General features: G+C 40.2%; 1 pseudogene; it reads right to left on the bottom strand.

Annotated features, from left to right (window-relative positions):
* Positions 1-4,434: 4,434 nt before the first annotated feature.
* Positions 4,435-20,238, bottom strand: part of LOC114479185 (FYVE and coiled-coil domain-containing protein 1-like) — a 33,687-nt pseudogene continuing 17,883 nt past the window's right edge.

Below are 20,238 nucleotides of genomic sequence, written 5' to 3'. Positions count from 1 at the left end.
TTGTAAATTCATGATAAAATCAAACCGGCGGGCGCCTTCTGCTTTATTTTTGCTCCAGTCCCATACATGAACAGCTGGGAACAGTGTCGCTTCACCATTTACATTGTGAAGAATTGCACGTCAGAAGAAGAACCTAAAGTCTCAAAAGTTTGGCACTATTTCACTTAAAACTTATGCTTGTATTTATTAAGAACAACAAATGAATTCATACATATTTTGTACAGTCACTTTTTTATGCCATTTAGAATATTTTTATATTATGTACATTATATAAAAAAATTTTTTATTAGAATGAATTTGGTAAAACTGTAATAAAACATGTGACCACTAGGGGGCACATGTAAAAATCTAAAAAATATATGTGAAAATTGTGGATCTATTTATATATTTTTGAGACAAATCTCTCCCCATACGAGCCACGTCACTTCCTGCAGCTAAGTCAAGCAAAATGGCTGCGGCCGTGACTCCCTGGTTTTTTCTCCTCTTGGCTACTCTACAAGGACTTTTAAATAAAATTACACAATTAAACCTCTAATATTATATATGACCTTGGATAGAGCTTTCAAAGTATGCGTTCACACCAGCCCTCCTTAGTTTACTTTAATCACTCAAGAGTTGATTTTCCTGGAGAGTTTGGGTGGTTTGCTCAGCTCAGATAGTCATTGGATAATTATTACAGAAACAACAATCAAGCCTCTAATGGTGTCGATGTGGTCTCTACTGTAGGGGTGGCCAAGTTGGGTCCTAGAGAGCTCCTGTCCTGCATGTTTCAGATCAAACTTTAGTGTCAAACTCAAGGCCTGAGGGCCAAATCGTACCTTTAAAGCATCCAATTTGGCCCACAGGAGATAGTAAAAATGCAGTTATTTTTAATTGCAAATAGTGGAAAGAACTTTCCCCCCCCACAAATCTTGCAGTTTTGCACAAATAAATCCTCTAAATTACATAAAAATAGGTTACAAAAATCACAATGTTTTGAAGTGAAGATCCGGCAGTGACTGATAATAAAAACTATTTTGTAATTGATGTTGTCTCTGGTCTTTGGAGAGAGCAGACGTGTTTTCATTCGCTTCGATAACACGACCTTGGCTACAGCTGGCTACAGCTGAACAGCCTGAAAAATTGGGCCCAAGACTGAAGAAAAATGGTGAAAAAACCGCAGGGAGGCCCTTCAGAACCCAATTCGGGTTTGGAAGAGGTCAAGGAGATGATACGCGAGGGTCTACGAAACCTATCTGCCGAGATAAAGTCATTGGAAAAGACGCTGGAAAACTCACTGGAAAACCTACAAAGCGAAGCAAAGGTACTGAAAGAAAAGAATGAAAGAAATGCTGAAGAGATAAAATTGTTGAACGCCAGGGTTGAACAGCTGGAACAAAAGGAAAGAGAGAAAGATGTCATCATCACAGGCCTAAAGATAAAACCCAGGAGTTACGCGAGTGACGAAGAAACAAAATCGATTGAACAACAGGTCATTGACTACCTGGAGTCGAAGGACATTGTCCTGAACCCTGACAACATCAACTCCTGCCATCTCCTGCCAAAGAAAAATGATAACAGAGCTGTAAAAATAACCTTCGCGAATATGAAATTCAAAGGAGAACTACTGAAGCAAGGAAATAAACTGAAGGGAACGAAGGTGTACATCAATGAAAACCTGACGAAACAAAATGCAAGCATTGCATGGAAGGCATGCCAAATAAAAAAAGGAGGAAAAATTGTGAGGACGTGGACAAGAAACTGCAGGATTTATATCACACCACTGGGAGAAGAGAACGGAAAACCAATCCTCATCAAAACGATGGAAGACTTGGGAAAATATGAAGGATCCACCTAAACAACAACATTACTGATGGTAATCATGGATATGGACCCAGATCTATATAAACACTGGAAACAAAACTCAGACTGTGATTATTTTACGTAGACTGAATTAAATGTGGAAACCAAGAGTAAAAAAGGTCTGTCATTTATTAATTTCAATTGCTAGGTGGTGGGGTGATTAAGGATTACATTAAATTTAAATTCAAAGTGTTTATTGTCATATGTGCAGTTAGAAACACGTTTTCATGTACAATGAAATTACTACCTTGCTTATGAACTAAGATATAATACAATGAAATTACTACCTTGCTTATGAACTAAGACATAATAATGTGTTTATACAAGTTAAATCTAACAGTGGAAAATACAACACTGCCAATAGAACTAACAACAGCTGGATTAACCTTGATGTAGAGACAAAACAAGCTGCAAACTTGTGTGTCCAAAAGAGACATTCCCGAGTGGTGACATTATGGATGAAAAGGGAAAAACCTTCCAAACACCTTCGAAAGAGGAACTATTCTTGAACTGGAAGAATGCTAACAACGTCTGGCAGGGAGCAAGGCCAACACGAACAACGATAGAGAGGAGGAGGAATAAAAACAAGACAACACTGACTACAGATGAGAATACACAAAAAAGGACTGTTCAGAACAACTCAAGAATGTTTGACCAGAGAGACATGTAAACCCATGTAAATTTGCGATGGTAAAACAGGGGACGGGACCCAGATAAGCAAACTGCTTCTCTCGTCTCCTTTTTCGGCATGTACAAAAAAAAAAAAAAAAAATGTAAAAAAAAAAAAAGTGAACGTAACCATGTCGGAAATAAACTGAATAAATAATATATAAATAAAAAAATAAATGTTAACATTGTTCTTTTCCCCAAACTGGTTTATATTTGGCCAATGAACTAAAATGACTTTGACATCCCTGTTTTTTATGCTCCCCTGGTCCAACACAGCTGATTATAAAGGGGAGCTTGTTATCAGGCTTCCTGTCGAGCTGCATGATGTGGTGGAAGTGACTAATACATTTTGTTTGCTTTTTTTTGTGCGGTTAAAATGTAGATTTTTTACCGAACCGCGGCAGGTTGTGTGTTGTTTTTTTTAAGCCGTACATGACCTGTAGTTTCAAAAGCAGTGATTGTTTTCTAAGGAGGCACAGCTTTAGTGTGAGACAAAAGGTGAACACTGACTTATAATGAGAGAAAAGCAACAGGAGAGGACAGGTGTTTAATGTGTGATGTCTGTACATAAATATAGAATGATGCTCCTGTCTCTCACCCCTGTGAACTTCCCCATCACTGGAGAACACATTGCATTCATATTCTAAACACACACACACACACACACACACACACACACACACACACACACACACACACACACACACACACACACACACACACACACACACACACACACACACACACGGGAGCGTGAGGAGCCTGGAAGGAAGGAGGGTTCGGATGTGACACGTTTCACAATGAAATCATTAACCTTGAGCAGAGCGGCACGTACTAAACGTTGCACAAAAACACTAAATACCCACACTTAAGTGTGAGACGAGACAAACGCGGTTGTCCTGTGATGTTGAACGCAGCAGCACTGATCACAACTGGTGACCAAATGCTGGTAAACCCATTCTCCTCCCTCATTAAACCAAAAGAGATGAGGCAATCGCTTCAAATATAAACAAATCATGTCAAAAACAGCTGAATTTTCACTTTTCTCATGAAAATACAGGCACAGAGTCATTATATAGACAATTTACTTGCTCCAAACTCACATATTCAATGAATATCCCTAATATACTGTATGTGAGGGATTGCAATTTCTCTTTCCTTATTATGATCGATAGATAGATAGATAGATAGATAGATAGATAGATAGATAGATAGATAGATAGATAGATAGACAGATAGACAGACAGACAGACAGACAGACAGACAGACAGACAGACAAAAGCATATCTATCTGACTTGTATTCCATATTATAAAACAGACAATATATACTGTACATGAATGCAGCAAACTTTAACAACATCAGAACCAGGGTTGGGGTCAATTACAATTTTGAATTACAATTATCCATGTTCTATTACAATTTAATTGCGATTATTTTTCATCCCCTGAAAGTCAATTACATTCTCAATTTCAAGAGTCTAAATAACCCCATAACACTTGTTTTTCCTCCTGTGTTAATTTTCTTTTAGCATCTCTTTATGATAACGGTTCAGTTTTCACCCATGCCTTAAAATCATCTTCAAAATACACTGAAAACAATTATCTCTCAACTGTTACATGCTTTCCCAGTTTAGCATTTAATTAAATTAGAATTTCCCTGCATATTACAATTACAAAGTCAATTTTTTCTGAATTCAATTACAAATACAACAGCAACAGATTATCAAATACGCGGTTACGACTGCAATTGACCCCAACCCTGATCAGAACTGCACTTGTTGGCAGAAAATCAAATGAAATTCCTGCAGCTGCAGACATGCCACTCTGATTGTTCCTGATATGAAAGAAACAGCGCCGCCTATGGGACACTGAACGCAACACTTTTTTTTTTTTTTATCAATAAATCAACAAATATGAGCAGATTTCTCACACCAACACTATTTATTACCATTGCATGATGTTTAAAAATCTTTCAATGTGTCGTAAATAACAAAGGCTTCACAGACACAGAGGAACAAACGTCCACTCAGAGCGGTCGTTTTACACACAAACTCCCATTAACAAGTTAGAGACGAGACAGCGATTCGTCACAGATATTTTTGGCAATACGTCAACAGAGTATTCATGCTGATACGTCTTCTTTCTGTCCTTTTTCGTCCCTGATGAGAGTTTAAAAGATTCAGTCTGAAAACCAAGTGTGCGAACACTCATGTCAGAAATGTACTTTACCTAAAACAGCAGCAAATGCATCAAACATTTTAACTCTACAAACACGATGTAAAAACATTAAAAGTAAAAAAAAACAATCTACTAAATCTCATCAAACAAATAAATATATAGAACCGGTGAAACTTAAATACAGTCTTGTCTCTAAAGTTGGCAAATTATTATGTCTGTATGTAGCCTTTAAACATGAAATGTTTTTAAAAAAATGCTTTTTAAAAAACAATATTCGGTCTTATGATGTTGAAAAATATGCTTATTTCTGTCGTAGCATTAGCATGCCGTACGGATGTTGGAGACAAATTTGCTGGATGCACTTTATTCCTGAAGGCTCTTATGTTTATAGAATTATGTGCCACTTCCTGTGCCACTTATTTATCTATTTTAAAACAAAATTTTAAAACATTTTATAATGTTAAGACTTTAAAAAGGAGTTTAATTTACAAATGTATCTGTGAAAGGCCTGTATCTGGCCTCGTATTGTGAAATGATTTTGACAGAATTTGACCTTCTCAAGACTCACAATCAACGTGAATAACTTGCAACTAACATGTGACCAACTCACTACAAACTTACAAACTTGCGATTAATGTTTGATTACCATGCAATTGATTTGCAGTTAACTTGCGAATACGTAGCTGTGAAATAGTACGGCAATCATCTTGCAATTTTTAACAATTATCTTGTTATTAACTTGCGATAAACTTTAATTGCTTTGCAATTAACTAGTGATTACCTTGCAATGATTTGCGATTAACTCACGGTTAACTCGCAATTACGCTACACTCAACTCAAAATTAACCTACTTGCGATTAACTCAGAATAAACCCATGATTGACTTACTTGCGATTGACTTCCAAAGTCTTTCTGAAGACATAAATGTCTTTTTTGTAAGACTGTAGTAAGAAAAAAGATACATCTATCATAATTTTGAATACATATACTTTTTTATATATATATTTCCATTTTGAAAAATATAAAAATACCGAGCTATGATCTTTGGCCAGACTGCCCTACTTTTCACGACATAATTTTGTGTAAATATCTGGCCTAATGTTCGACTCAGCTTTAACTGTTAGTTTAGAATCTCTCTGATTTGACCATATAATCAAACGTCTATGTGTAGTGTTCACTATGCATTTACACCCAAGAGGTAAAAGGTAAATATTGTATAAATTATGCATTAACAAGTGCAAGAACAAATTCTAACAACAACGTAACAAAGGAAATCCTCTTGACACTTAAAGGCAACAGTTAGGTTTGTTAGAAATACATTTATGGTGAGTTTCTGTGCTGGTTCTCTTCAAATGAGAAAAACAAAAAGTGAGTTTGAGCAGTTGGAGGTAGCTCCACCTTCAGAGAACTAGGTTTCAATAAATATGTTTAAAAACCCTTTATGTCTGAACATAAACATGTTGATGTCAATGAGGAAAAATCAAACCTTTAGTCCATGAAGCCACAGTAGAAGTAATGAAATGTAACGGTTCTCAGGGATCATGTGATCCACAGGTCAGTGTTACCATGTGTTTCTTCATCAGTTAGCCCAAGCTAACTGACGTTTTACTTCAGACATGAACAGCAGCAGCTCCACGGGGTCGGAGACCACGCCTGAACAAAGTTACGCTGCTCCGTGTTTCCTCCATCAAGGAAGGTCAGTCCCATCGTAAACCACTGGTTTGTCCAGGCTGAGGCGGTACAGGACCTTCTTTGAGATGAACCTGAAAAAAACACACACAGTACATCATGGTTTTTATAGTTTGAAGTTTGTTGAAGCATCTCATTGCACTTTAAGGTTCTGAATATTTCAAGTTCAAAAAGGAAATGGAATTGCACTTTTAGTTGGTGATGGGAAACGTCATCTACCCTTTAACACCTACCGCGTCGTTGGCGACACATCCTGGTACACGCACATTAGAATTACCTTAACCCTGTTAAATCTCGCTCTATTGGAAACATTCCAACTTTTTCTGAAAGCTAACATGTTGCACTTTACTGACAAACCTACAAACATTAAGCTAACTAATCACATTCCCTCCTTCATAGAAAAGCCCGCGAAGGAATCGCCTCGGCTTGCGAGTGTAATAGTTGCCATAAAATTGCCTGTTTTTGCACATTTAGGAACATGGATCTTTTTTTTTACATTCTAAATTTTATATATTTGCTGAAAAAAAACTGTTATTCATGTGAGTTCTATTTCACCCTTCCTGACCGCCAGAGGTGGTGCTTCTCATGAAGACGCCGGTCGAGTGTAATACCAACAAAGTCACGTGTGACCCCGAGGACCCGGTAGTCTATAACTTCTGGTTCCGTCTGAGGTTCTGTCTCTTGAATCTTCTCGCATACGCAGGTTGTGTTTTGAGAGCGCCTGTGGCTTCATTGAAAGGAAGCCCGTGGTTTATCTTGTGGCCGCTCGCAGGTAGCTCCGTGATATATTACGATCGGAGTAGCGGAGTCCCCGCCCTCCAGGAGCTGCAGCGACTGTCCCGGTAAGCTGTATCTCACTCCTTTCCGAGACGATTAAGGACGCATCGGTAAATTGTGAGTACAGCTTGTTTTCTTTCCCCGTTGTCATGTCTCCTCAGGCGGCGCGCGCGCCGCTTCCATGTGGAGGTTGTTTGGTACACACCTTGCAGAGGTGAAGGCAGCGTGTTAGCTTCTCTCTTCCTCTGCGGGTGCTTCCTTAGTTACTCTCTTTACAGCATTGTTTTGTTTGTTACCGTTTAAACCGGTACTTTCAGACAAATATAAGCCCTTATAGGTGAAGGTAGTGTGTTTCCGCTCCCCTCTCCTGTTATTGGCATGGTTTAATTTACTTTAATTAAATTAAGTATTTTTAGGTGAAGGTAGTGTGTGTTCGCTACCCTCTCCTGGTATTTGACAGAGTTGGTTTAAGTTAAGCCTTATAGTGAAGGTAGTGGGTCTTCGCTCCCCTCTCCCAGTACTGCAGAGTTTTAATTTAAGCATTTATAGGTAAAGGTGTGTTTCGCTCCCCTCTCCTGGTATTTGCACAGTTAGCCTAACTGAATTCAATTATAAGCCTGTTTAGGTGAAGAAAGTGTGTTTCGCTCCCCACTCCCAGTATCCTCACGGTTTGATTATAAGCCTTATAGGTACATTAGGATGGCAGGGCTACCTCTTAGTCTGCTGCTCTGCCTGTTTGACCCCTCTGCTTTCTGAGGATGGTCATGACTTCTGTCCCCCCTGCCTCAGTCTAGAGCAACTGCGGGAGGGCCTCTCAAAGGATCCCTGCATGAATTGCAGTTATATGCCTCGAACAGTGCGGACCGCCAGACTGGAGAAGGTGGAACAGCTCATGGATGCTGTCTCCCAACCAGGCGAACTGGCTCCAACCCAGTTTCGCCCAGGCCAGCAACAAGGTGGTTTTCCTCGTAGCAGGCAAAGACGCCACAAGGGGCCAGCAGAGTGCCCATCTGCAAAGAGGAAGACTAAGCACTCTGGCTTAGCATCTAAGATTGATCTGCTCACGGCAGAGCTTGACCAAATGAGGGCTGCTTTTCCGGCCCTACAGGCTGAGTCGGCTGATAGGGGTTCATCCTCCCATAACTTAGCTCAGACAGCATTCGGCAAGGATGACATTATGTCTGTTGCTGCTTCGACTACGGAGTTTGGAGAGACAATGGCGGACTGCTCAAGCGAGACAAACCAGGCAACATCTGGCGGGTCTAAACAGAAGCAGGTCAGAACTCCGGCCAGCAGCGTGCCCCTCCGAGGGGGGGAAAGAGGCCCTGAGGCTTTGGGGCCAGCTGTCGGATGCTTCTCTTAGCAGCAGCTCAATTACTGGGCTGCTTACACCAGGGACCCTTGGGTGATTGCAACCTTGACCCAGGGTTACAGACTGCAATTTTGACGCTGGCCCCCAGTCCATGGCCGGGTCAGACAGACCATCATAAAAGACCCGGCAAAAGCCATTAACCTGAGCGAGGAGCTGTTCGCTCTCCTCAAGAAGGGTGCCATCGAGCGGATAGATCCCCAGGTTCAGCCCGGCGGATTCTATTCCACATATTTCCTCGTCCCAAAAAGGGACGGTGGACTTCGTCCCATGTTGGAACTCAACCATTACTTGAAAGTCATTACATTTCATATGCTAACCATTACAGAGGTCCTGCATGTGGTGACCAGGGGCGAGTGGTTCACATCGATCGACCTACATTCTCATCATACCCTGCCACAAGAAATTCCTTATCTCCTGACTTGGGCTGTGTCCCGCCTGGCCAGTGTGAGAGTGATGTACTTGCCAGGTCGGATGAATCAGGTTGCGGACTTCCTATCCCGCAGCAGCCCTCATTCGGGGGAATGGAGGCTTCACCCAGTGGTAGTACTCCATATCTGGGGCCGGTATGGCAGGGCGGGGGTAGATCTCTTTGCCTCACAGGATACAACACATTGCCTTCTGTGGTTCTCCTTGACAGAGGACACCAGTCCACTGGGGCAGGATGCCCTGGCACACAATTGGCCAGAAGGGCTTCTGTATACTTTCCCGTCCCTACCGCTAATCCCAGCAGTGCTCCAGAGGGCTCTCCAGCAGGGCCACAAGATACTTCTGTTGGCCCTCTACTGGCCAGGCAGGACGTGGTTTCTCCTGCTATGCCAGCTTTGTTGTGCTCCACCCTGGAGTCTACCCACCAGGCCAGACCTCCTGTCCCAACTGAAAAGTTGGATTTGGCATTCCCATCCTTGTCGCCTACAGCTGTGGGTCTGGCCACTACAGGGCCCGAATCGAGTGCTCAGACTCTGTCTTCCATACACTCCTTAATGCCAGCGCTCCTTCTACAAGGATACAAAATGAGAATAGGTGGTGGCTGTTCTCAGCCTGGAGTTTAAAGATTGGGGAGAACCCAACACACTGCTCTGTTTCAGTAATCCTCAGTTTTCTCCAGTCGCTCTTGGAGAAGGGGCGTTCTCCTTCCACACTGAAGGTGTATGTGGCAGCAATATCCTCCCAACAAGTGCGGGTGGAAGGTGCTACCGTGGAGGCTCATGAACTGGTGTCACACTTTCTGAAAGGGGCTTTAAGGATTCGACCTCCAATAGCCTCAAAAGCTCCATCATGGGCTCTGCCCTTAGTCCTGGAGGGATTGTGCTCTTCCCCCTTTGAGCCCTTGCCGCAGGTGGAGTTGGCATGGGTGTCAGAGAAGGCAGCTTTCCTGCTGGTGATCAGCTCTGCTAAGCGTGTGAGTGAGCTCCATGCATTATCAGTCAGTGAGTCATGCTTGAGGTGGAACCCAGATGGGTCTGGGGTTACTGTATGACCTAATACAGCCTTTTTTCCCCAAAGTTCTATCAGGATCCCATAGTAACTAGCCTATTAAACTGGCACGATTTACATCACTCCCTACGTTGAAGTAGGGAGTGAGAAATCTGAGCTACTGTGTCCTGTCCAAGCACTGACTGCCTATATGGCAGCTACAGCTAACTTTTGCTGTTCAATTCAACTGTGTCACAGCGGTTCCAGAAAGGGGTGTGCCTTATCCAAACAAAGGCTTTCCCACTGGGTTATTGATGCCATCACCCATGCATATTGAGCAAAGGGTGATTCTTCGTCACAAGGAGTAAGGAGCCATTCCACTTGGAGCATAGCCACGTCATAGGCTGCTACGAAGGGGGTGCCCCTAGAGGCAATTTGTGCGGTAGCATCATTGACGTCGCCAAACACCTTCGCAAGATTTTATAGGGTGAACGTTGCTCTCCCACATCCCCTGGGCGTGGTTCTCTCCCATTCCTCTACACAATAGGTAGGTGGTTGATGATGATCCCTCATGACTTTGTTGGTAGGGTTCATTCAGTGCTTGAAGCACCGCCTCTGGCGATCAGGAAGGTGGTAACAGTGGTTCTATGAACCCTGGATGACCGCCAGAGCAGTCAGTCTTTCGGAATCTTCAGTTTCGCGAGTAGATTCTGAAAAGACAGAACCACGGACGGAACCGGAAGTTATAGACTTCCGGGTCCTCGGGATCACACGTGACATTGTTGGTATTACAATCGACCTGCGTCTTCACGAGACGATATCATCCAGTGCTTGAAGCACTGCCTCGGGCGGTCATCCAGGGTTCATAGAACCGCAGTTAGTTTTTGTGCTTTTCTTCATTTTAAACTGATAATACACTGGTAGAAAATGTAATGAATTGTAAAAAAAAACAAAAAAAAACAGCCAATTATTGGGAGTCTAAAGTGTAAAAGCACTTCGTCATAGGGCATTTACTGACCATTTTATAGACAAAAAAAGCAAAAAACAAACAAACAAAAAACAGGTGGAGTTGTTAATATTACAGGTGTTAAAGGGGTTAAGTTATAATCTGAAATGTTGCAAGATTTTCAATGATTACCTTGCTCTCCACTTGTAATTAACCTGTAAATAAATTGCCCACAAATACATTTTTAGTAACTTGCATTTAACTCGCAAATAACCACATCATAATTTCTGTGACCTCACTAACGAATATATGTTATTCACGATTGAATCCAGAATAACCTGCAATGAACCCTTGATTAACTCTCAATTAGTTTGCAAATAACTTGCAGTTAAATAGCGCTTAATTTCAGATTACCTCACAAATAAATGATTAATAACTCATGAATAGATTCTGAATAACCGCAATTAACCTGCAATTAGCTGCCAAGTCACTTGTGATACCATTGCGATTAACTCAAGATTTGAAGACTTCTGAATATCATGAAATGACCTCAAATTAACATAAACATTAGGATTAATTGGTATTATATTAAACTGTTAAGCAGCATGGTAATATATAGGCAACAGCTTTTAATCAAGTTGATCACATGATTACTTGTGATTGATTGGAAACTAACTCAATAATTAATTGTATTATTAGTTGTACTTAAAAAAGCAAAATCGATAGTGTTTTTCAGTTTACATGTTGGAAATAAAGACATCAATCAATTAACCGCGTTGTTACCAGCAATATAAAATAAAATAAAAGGAAATTCTAAACTTTTGATCAAAAGATAGTATGATATAGTTTCACTGTAATATATAATTGAATTAGTAGAAGTGAAACATTTTATGAAATCAAACATAAAAACTAGTGAATTACAATCTAATTAGAAAAAATTGTGTTGATCTTATTTTTAGGGATCACAATCCTTTCTTCAGAATAACACTCTCTAAAATCAAGCAGCACTGGTTTGAGGAACACAACAACCAGTCTCTGAATCATGTAATCCAGCATTCAGGACAAACAGTCTGATAGATAGTAGGATTCACTACACAACTGCCATGACTGCAGATACTACAGCACACGTTCAAAAGGTCTGCTGTAACGACGGACAGCAAAGTGTAACTAGTTAAAAGACTGTGTGTGTGTGTGTGTGTGTGTGTGTGTGACCTGGAGAAGGAGTTGTCAAAGATAAGCGTGTATTCTCCTGGGTTTCTGACTTTCAGCTCCCCCTGCATGGTCTCTCTGTGAGCGTTACAGCGAGTCAGCGGAATCAGGACCTGCAGAGGAACAAAACCACCTGAGAGGGAACGACGATGACGACCTGAATCACAACCAAGGCTGCGACCACATGGGAAACTGTGTTAATCATAATATCAATAACTCAATCCTGTGATGTCAGAGGTTTTTGGAAAAACTCTGAAAAAAATAAAAATATATCAATGTTTGCTGACAACAAATTAATACCAGAAGCTTCAATTATATATATAAAAAATTTTTTTATAGTATGTTAAAAAAAACCAAGGGGATGGATTATTCTTAGAAAATGTTAAAATATTTTGAAATAAGTTGGAAAAAAGCTCATTTTTAATATTTAAATATTTATGATTAGAAAAGCCCCTGAATTACATGAGCAAAATTAAATTTATGTTAAGAAAAAGTCTTCAAAAATATTGATTTAAGTCCTAATAATAATAATAATTATCCATACATCCATTTCCTAACCTCCTTTACATTGTCTGCTGCCTATCTCCAGCTGAGCTAAGCAGGGGTACACTCTGGACAGGGCGCCAATCCATCGCAGGGCAAAATAACAGTCATGTTTTTGGATTGTGGGAGGAACCCAGAGTACCTGGAGAACACCACACAGAAAGGACCCAAGTGTCCACCCCAGGGCTTGAACCCAGAACCTGTGTCCAATTATAATCATATTTTCGGGAAAAAGTACTTTTGAAATGTAAACAATTTCAATTTAGTTAAAAAACTAAATAAAGTAAAAACTTGAGTCTCAAGTAAAAGAAAATCAATTTCGGCAAAAATAATAGTTCAAATGAATTCATAAATTTAAAGTTAAGTATTAATTTCAGTTTTAAAATAAACTACTGAACCTAAAAAATATTCATGCAAAACATTTTAAATTCATCCATCCATCCATCCATCCATTTTCATACCCGCTTATTCCCGTTTAACAGGGTCACGGGGGTCTGCCGGTGTCAATCTCCAGCTCTCATAGGGCGCTGGGCTGGGGTACACCCTGGACAGGGCGCCAGTCCATCACAGGGCAACACAGACACAGACAACCATTCACTCTCTCATTCACTCCTATGGGCAATTTAGAGACTCCAATCAACCATACAGTCATGTTTTTGGATTGTGGGAGGAAGCCGGAGTACCCGGGGGAAACCCACGCAGCACGGGGAGAACATGCAAACTCCACATTTTAAATTAAGTAAAAAAAATATATTTCAGTTTAAAAAGAAAATAAAATTCAGCTAAAAAAAATGGTGTGAGAAATTCTATTTTATAAATACTGTAGGTATAAAAAAGTATATACAACAATTATTAAGTTAAGGAAATTTTGTTTGAGTTCTAAAAGTTTTATTGTAAGTAAAATAAATACAATTTAGTAAAAGAAACTACATTTTAAAAAGTTAAATTTAAGTTTAAAAAAAGTGGCTGACCTTGGCCTGCTCTAACGGCGTGTTGGCGTTCTCTCTGTACACCACGCTGAAGGAGATGCTCTTTGGCTCTGAGGTGAAGGTCCAGCACACGTTGGGACCAGCACTGCTCATGGTGATGAGGATGATGCTGTAACAGCTGGACTTGATGAAGAGTTCCCGGGTCCCGTCTCCGAACGCCGAGATCTCTCCCAGTGTGAAGTGAGAGGAGGCACTACGGCACAGGACGCAGAAGGGCCATTATTTAAGGGTTTAATGCAGAAGTCGTGGAAAACATCTGAAAAGAAGTTTGACTGATTAATGTGGAGGTGTGAGGACTGACGTCAGCTCTCCACTCTTCAGCAGACAGATCTCTGCATCCTGCACTGGAGTGGTCACACCCTCAGGGTCCTCTGAATGCAGCTCCGCAGCACTGGGACTGCTCGGCCTGCGGGGGGGCAGAACACACGCGACCTCTGACATCACATGGTAGCAAAAAATCCCATTTATTACTGAGGGTGATGAAATTAATCATTTTCAAAGTTGCGTTGTTATGCAGGTGTGGCTGACTCTGCATCGATGCATAATCGGTTATAGTGTAGTGATGCTTCTTGATTTTATGTCAATGACAGGACAATAAAGTTGTCAAGTTCAAAATTACTTCCAATAAAACTGTGGAAGAACGAGTCCAGCACAGTATGATGAAGGGAGGTGAAAATCAAGTGAATATCTTTTATACCTAGTCTGTGTTGGAAATGGCATACTACCATACGAACTAAGTCTGACATCAAAATGAGCATGTAGTGCGTTCACATTAGATAGTATGGAAAGATTGAGTACACGAGAAAATACCTGGATGTATACTATATCGGGACATTTCTGAAGTATGCTCAGTAGGCACACTAGTCATACTTAACCGCCCCATGATGCATTGTGAGCGGAATGTAGAATGGTCCTGGGACTGGCTTCAAGCTAAAAATCAAACAGCCTCATTTTTAAAAAAAAGCGTCTCTTCTTGTCTTCCATTAATTTGTTAAACCTTTTGTAAAAAGGGCTCTTGTTTTGAAGTTAACCCGAAGTTTTGTCAGTAGCACAATCTCCTGAAATGTGTTTTCTGTATAAACCGAATCAGCGGAGATATTTAGCCCCAGTGTGCTTCAGGTTTTTGTCGTCGTAGGTTGGAAATGCATCTTCGGAAACTTCAAAGTATACTTCAGTGTGAACGGTCATCATCATTATCCTCCTAACCATACTTAGAGTATGTACTGTAACAGACCAGTGGTTCTCACACTTTTTTAGTTGAAGCACCCCCTTTCTCTTACTTATGAACGCAAGTACCCCCTTATGTCCGACGACTGCATTTTGCTCAGAATTCTGTGAAAAAACAACTGCATAATGATGGAATGAATGACACGATAACACACATTTTAAATAATATGGTTTTGTAAATAAAGCAGAATAAAACAGTATTCAGTGCCTCCTGAATATAATCATTTCTATGGTTTTTATCATTTACGGTCATCTCCCTCCTGATGTAGTGATCTTGTGTTTTTTCCTCATTTATTGTGCCTTTGTTGTCGTTTTTTGCGTTGCTGGTAATGGTAAGTACTTTTCTCTCTTAGTGTGTGCGTTGTTGGTGTTATTTTGTGTATTTTGTTGTTTGTTATTTTTATTATTCAGTATGTTTTTCTCTTAGTTTGTGTGTTTTTGTGAGTTGCTGGTACTATTCAGTGTGATTATGATATTCATCCTTTCATTTTCCTCTCTTTCTCTTAAGTACCAACTGTAGTGCCATTGCGTACCCCTGAGTTCATGTACCCCCATTTGAACACTATAGTAGACAGTATACTGTATAATCATTGAGTTTGTTGTACATAATACAGAGTGCCATTTTGAACACAGCCCTAGTGTGTTAAGTAAATATGTGGACAGATGTTGGATTGTATAAATGGCACAGGAGAACGCTACGTTTCATCTCACTTGTGTAACTTCATTGTTGTTTTGTGTATTTTTCTGTCATTTTGTGTATTTAAGGAGTCATTTTGTTTGTTTTAGGTCGTCTTTTGTATTTTCGGTTTTTGTGTGTGTGTGGGTGCTGAGACCAATGTCTTTTTTCAAGGTATTTTGATGGTTTCAGGGGGAAATCATCAGCTGTACCTGGCAGCAGAGGGCAGAAGCTTCATGCAAGATGCAAACGTACATTTGATTTTCTCCCACGATGCACTTGTTCTGCTCCTATGTAGCAGCACTCTGTTCTCATTCTAATTTTTGTTTTGCAGATACAATCACAGAACCAATGAATCTTTACTCACCACTGTACATTTTAGTGCTCACTGTTGCCACCTGTTATTATTCCTGATTAATTGGACGTCAGTAGCTGCCTGTGGGAAACTTACAGCTGTGCTGCCCCCTGCTGTCCATTAGTGAGAGAGCAGTCTGTGGTGAGGGACAGCCCGTCTGTGTCGTGGACCCCAAACAGCTCCTCCTCAGTGATGATGTCAAACACTCCGTCGTCCCGCCCGTCCTCTGCTCCTGCACAATTAGAGTCAGAGGTGACCCTGGAGGCTTTACTCCAGCATCAGGTCATACTGGTCCCAGTTCCCAAACCACTCAGCGGAGAAGAAGCTTCAATGCCATGGCACAATTAGCAGCAATAACATTAGATTCAACATCAAAAATTTCAAGGTAAAGCAAAATCCAGAAAGATGGTATAAAAGTGAATAAATAAAAGAACATAAGAACAAATGTAATAAAATAATAACACAATTAAAGAATGTAAGAATGAGTTTGAAATGCATATAACAAAAATATGTTTAGTGTATTACCAACAAACAAAATATGTATACAACACATTAAAAGTACACTTCCCACAATGTAAACAGACCTGTTATGTCTACCTCCCACAATGCACCATTTCTATAAAGGACAGGCCAGGCAGATCAAGGAGAGTGCGTCATATCCTGACCAAAATGGCGGCTCTCCATGGTTTATGCCCCAAGGTATAAAATCTTTCTAAAAAGTCCTTTCAATGTGTTTTTTTTTTTTTTTTTAAAGGTGCACATATTTTGTTTACTGTTAGTATATTAAACACTTTTTTGTGCTATTCCTTTTCACTACAGTCAGGCACCCTTTAAAAAGAAAAGGTTCAGAACCTGAATTCCAGGGTCAGTTTGTAACTTTGAGTCTATACATTCCCCTGTATTTATTATTATTTATTTGTCATTCTCACTGATTACAAGCGTAGCAGTAAATAACTAAAGATGATTCTACCTTCAAAACAAATTATTTCTTTCTTCTTTCCTTTGTAATTCTTTCTGGTCGTCTAGAGCAGTGATTCTTAACTTGTGGGTCGGGACCCAAAAGGGGGCGCGGACCTGTACTGGGTGGGTACTTTATTCTATATCTATTTTGAAAGAAGCTTTTTATTTGACAGGCATGCTGTGAAATGCATGTTGCACAGGAAAATATATAGATTTAAGTTTTAAATAAGATTATACAGTATGTTTTCAATAGCTATTTTTGAAAAACTGAATTAGGTTGGTAAAATTCTAAAAAAAAAAAAAAAAGTGGGCGGCGATTTAATGACCGTGGCAAAATATGGGTCTCAGGGTGAGACCAGTTGAGAACCCCTGGTCTAGATTATCTCAAACCTTCAGTCACTCCAACACTGACTGAATGCTGACAAGGCACATTACAGCAGTCATGAGGGTCACTGTGTTGTCTCCCTGTGAGCTTCAGGACAGAAATTAAGCTTCTATTACTAGTTTTTAAATATCGTCACGGTCTTGGGCTTATGTTACATATCATAATACATTAAAAAGGCTTGTCTTTAACTATTTATTTATTTATCTACTTTCAAATTTTTCAGTTTAAAAATTTATACATTTTAAGACTTTTTTAATTTTATTTTTATTACCTGATTATCTGGATTTAACTGACATTTTATTCTTTTCAAATTTTACACATTTAGTCCACTTTTTGTGCCGCTTTGTGCCTCTGACCTGAAAAGCCCGTCACGGCTCGGCCGGCCTGCAGCAGGCGGCTGAATGGCGTCACGAGTGCACTGTTGTTTGCCTCCTCTTCCTCCTGCGGGTGGCGCTCCACCACCGCGCTGTGCTGCTCGTAGCAGTTACTGCAGCAGCGCTCTCTGCTGCCGCCCTGCTGGGTGCTCACGGTGTTGCTGCAGCAGTAATAGCAGAAAGGACGCCCGCACAGTCTGAAGACACAGACGGACAGAAGGACAGATGAGACAAAGTAATGGACAAAAAACCAAAATAATTTACCATCACTGCTTGATTCTGGAAAAGTACTGTTTTTTAAGTTGGCCAGATCTTCACAAATTAGCAAATCTGTGCTTGATGTAAAAAGCAACACATAGTTTGGCTCCTGTCCCCCTTGCAGGTCTCATTAGTCAAAGGAACAGTAGTGAGCGAGTCACTAGAGGTGACTGTGTGATCCCTCTGCATGAGAGCACCTTCAGTCAGTCCGCCTGGTCCGTTTGAGGAGCCAAAGAGTGGAACTCACGACCAGAGACTGTTAAACAGCAGAGCACATACAGGGCTTTTTCAAACCACCTGAGGGGATGGCTGGTGAACACCTACACCTGCCATCATTAACTGTGAGCTGTCATGTTTGTATGCTTTGTTTATCCTGTAAATAGTGTTTTTTTTTTCCCCTTAATGTGTCAACTTATTGTAACTGTTGTCTCGATTTGTTTTTTCTATCATATATGTTTGTCATGTTAATGTATTTGAATGTCTTTTATTTGCTTTTTTAACATCATGGCCAGGGGACCACAGATGAAAAATAGCCTCCTTGGATATTTCTGGCTTTTTTACTCATGTTTAATCATGTGTTTTATTAAATTGCACTGTCCCCTATTGAAATAAACTGAACTGAAACTGAAATAATCTGTAGGGAAAGCATGAAATACACAAAATAATAACAATTATGCACAAAATGACTTAAAAAAATACATTAGACAACAGAAAAATACACTGAACAACAGAAAAATATACAAAGCACCTGAAAAATACACTAAACAACTGAAAAATACACAAGGAAACAAGAAAATACGCAAAATAACAACAGAAAAGACAAAAAACAAAAAATCACAAAGCATCAGAAGAGTTATACAAAAACACAAATGAATGACCAAAAGACATAAAATAAAACAAAAGCATGGTAAATTACTTTTAAAAAATACACCACAATACACAGAAATGCACAAAACAAAAACAAACTAATTTGTTGCTTCCTGTATGAAAGATCAGGTTGGTCATTATTCTAAATGCTGACATGAATGTTGATAATGTGGCCTTCAGATCAGTTACAGTACATGTTTGTGGTCTCTGCTGAGGTTCCTTTAATGTGTCCCACCTGCATGAGTACTTGCGTAGCCACCAGCTGAACTGGGAGTGACAGCCCAGGCAGTAGTTGACGTCTCTCTCCGTCTCTTGCTCGCGCAGTTTCTGCTCAAACTCCAGGGCGTCGGACTTCTGCCACAGAACGTCTTTTTCCCTGCAGCCCATAATAATAAACCAGGAGGTCTCACACGCTGAACGTCATCTGCCACACAACGTTTCATACAGGTAAACCTACCAAGGCACGCCTTAACTTCTTCTCACCTGGATTACCCCAAAAACTCTAATGCTACACACAAATGCCAAATTGCATATGTTTTATGTGCTAGCGTACAACTTTTACATTTTCACGTAAAAGTTCTAAGCGAGCATTGAAGTTTCACGCGCTACCGTGAAACAATCGAAAGTATTACATTAAGTTCTGCTCTTGTGCATACAAGTTTTGCATGAGCATGTCATGCGCGCTACAACCACAAAAGCACAAGCACGTAAAAGTTCTATGTAAGTGTGTAAAACATTTACGTGCTTGTAAACGTTTTTTAGGTGTACACGAAAACAATTTCAGGCGAGTTTCAAGTTCTCACTTTTTGGCCAATGTCCACATTAATTTGGTGAAATGTCGCCCCCTGTGGGCACAGAATCTGACGTTCCGTGTAACGCTCTTGCTTAACACTTTTAAGCGCTCTCGTAAAGCTTTTAAGTGCTCAAGTACAATTTTTACATGCATGCGTAAAACATTCAACAAATGTTTAAATGCTTGTGTAAAACTTTTAAGTGCTCACGTAAAACCTTTAAGCTCCTATATGACACCAAAATTCACGTTTATGTCAATATTCGAGACCAAATTCATATAATTGATTGAAATGTATCATTTCTCATTGCGTGGATGCGTTTATGATATAAATCCAAAGTTCGAAACGCTAAAGTCGAAACTTGGCAAACGAGGCTGCGCTTGAAGGAGAAGCTGGAAATGACGTCAGCAACAGGACGCCTCAGCGCAGCCGTTCATCATTTTGTGATATAATTTGACACAGTTTTCAGTGTTCAAACCCCCTCAGAGCTTTATTTTTGGAGATGTGCCGAGTCGAGGAGCAGGATTTAGTTAGCACGCCCCTGAAGACAGTGTTAAGTTTCCCGTTTGCCAGAATGGTCAAAATGGTCAATGCTCCACACATTATCATTTACAATGAAGTATTCTTAATGATGCATCGATACTGTGTAGCAGTTCATTGTAATAGGATTTCTGTGAATGTATTTTCCTCATTTACGCGGAGCCAGTCAGAGCCAGG

This window comes from Gouania willdenowi, chromosome 17 (genome assembly GCF_900634775.1).
Source record: "Gouania willdenowi chromosome 17, fGouWil2.1, whole genome shotgun sequence".
Lineage (NCBI taxonomy): Eukaryota > Metazoa > Chordata > Actinopteri > Blenniiformes > Gobiesocidae > Gouania > Gouania willdenowi.
The sequence above is the reverse complement of the archived record's forward strand: the minus strand, read 5'-3'. Positions and strand labels throughout refer to the sequence as shown.